Raw genomic sequence first — 1,950 nt, 5'->3', positions numbered from 1 at the left:
CAATCCTGCATACAGTTGTTAGTGACAAGTCTGGTGGGTTGCCCAGGATATGTCTATTTTGAGAGATTCTGCAGTGGGCCTGGGACAGAGAGGGAAGCACTGAGCCTTGGGAGGGTGAACCAGAGGGTGCAGTCTGCTCTCCTGTCCTTTCAGGGAACTTTCCAGTTCTATCTGTTGCATGCCTCCCATTTAGAATCTAATGTTCCAGAATTCATATTTATTTAAGTACTTACCATTTGAGTTCTCATGTAGTATGGCAGTTTTATGTCTCCTGTAAAGCATTCAAAAATTTAAAGACCACTAAATCAAACTTTAAAACTTCTGTGTATCACCGGATATGGTGGCTCACGCCTGTAATCACTTGAGGTAGATCACCTGAGGTCAGGAGTTCAAGACCAGCCTGGCCAACATGGTGAAACCCTGTCTCTACTAAAAATACAAAAAAATTAGCTGGACGTGGTAGCACATGCCTGTAATCCCAGCTACTCAGAAGGCTGAGGCAGGAGAAATGCTTGAACCTGGGAGGCGGAGGTTGCAGTGAGCCGAGATTGCACCACTGTACTCGTCTGGGCAACAGAGTGAGGTTGTCTCAAAAAATAATAAATAAATAAATAAATACAACCACTGTGTATCAAAGAATATAATTTATAAAGTGAAAAGGCAACATACAGTGTAGGAGAAAATATTTACAAATCATATATCTGATAAGGGGTTTATGTGCAGAATGTATAAAGAATACCAAAATGGCAGTGTTCGGGTATGAGGCTGGGGCTAAGCTGAGGGATTCAGGTGTGGTGTGGGTGGGAACTGAGGAAGCGCCCAAGGATGTCAAGATGACAGCATCTATGCATGGTCAACCCAGTCCTTCTCTAGAAGATGCAAAACTCAGAAGACCAGTGATCGTAGAAATCATAGAAAAAAATTTTGACTACCTTAGAAAAGAAATGACACCAAATATATATCAAACGGTATCATTTGGGACAACAACTGGTTTCTCTGGAATATTCTCAAACTTCCTGTTCAGATGCTGCTTCAAGATAACATAAGCAAGGAAAACTGTGTTTTCAGAAGCTCACTGATTGGCATAGTTTGTGGTGTTTTCTACCCCAGTTCTTTGGCGTTTACTAAAAATGGACGTCTGGCAACCAAGTATCATACCGTTCCACTGCCACCAAAAGGAAGGGTTTTACTACATTGGATGATGCTTTGTCAAACACAAATGAAATTAATGGCGATTCTTCTAGTCTTTCAGATTATGTTTGGAATATTAAATGGTCTACACCATTATGCAGTATTTGAACGGACACTTGAGAAAACTATACATGAAGAGTAACCAAAAAAATGAATGGTTGCTAACTTAGCAGAATGAAGTTTTTATAAAGAGGACTCAGGCATTGCTGAAAGAGTTAAAAGTAACTGTGAACAGATAATTTGTTTCTGTGCCTTTTGCCTGGTATATAGCAAATACTCAAAAAATATTCAATAATTCAATCAATAAATATAAGTTTCATCTTACATATAAGTTATAGGTTTTATCTCCTGATAGTGTGTCCATTTTGCTTGGTACATAACAGATAATAAATATTCAGTATCAATAAATGTAATAATAATTTAAAAAAAGAATTACAACTCAACAACAAATAACATTAAAAATAGCAAAGGACTTGAATAGACATTTCATCAAAGATGATATACAAATGGCCCAGAAGCATATGTAAAGATGCTGACCATCACTGATCATTAAAGACATGCAAGCCAAAATTCTGTTGAGATACCACCTCATACCTATTAGGATGGCTACTACAAGAAAAACAGAAAATAACAAGTTTTGGTGAGGACGTGAACATATTACAACCCCGTGCACCTTTTTGGGGATTGTAAATTGTGCCACTGCTTTGGAAAGCAACATGGAAATTCCTCAAATAATTAAAACTGCCGTATGATCCAACA

At 38.1% G+C, this 1,950-nt stretch overlaps 1 pseudogene across 1 annotated transcript; it reads left to right on the top strand.

The window, feature by feature from the left end:
* The first annotated feature begins 743 nt into the window (after positions 1-743).
* On the top strand, positions 744-1,610 carry LOC112617862 (annotated as a pseudogene). Its single transcript, XR_003117977.1, has one exon. The product of XR_003117977.1 is annotated as a complex I assembly factor TMEM126B, mitochondrial pseudogene (transcript).
* The last annotated feature ends 340 nt before the right edge of the window (positions 1,611-1,950 follow it).

This window comes from Theropithecus gelada, unplaced genomic scaffold (genome assembly GCF_003255815.1).
Source record: "Theropithecus gelada isolate Dixy unplaced genomic scaffold, Tgel_1.0 HiC_scaffold_5299, whole genome shotgun sequence".
NCBI lineage: Eukaryota > Metazoa > Chordata > Mammalia > Primates > Cercopithecidae > Theropithecus > Theropithecus gelada.
The sequence above is the reverse complement of the archived record's forward strand: the minus strand, read 5'-3'. Positions and strand labels throughout refer to the sequence as shown.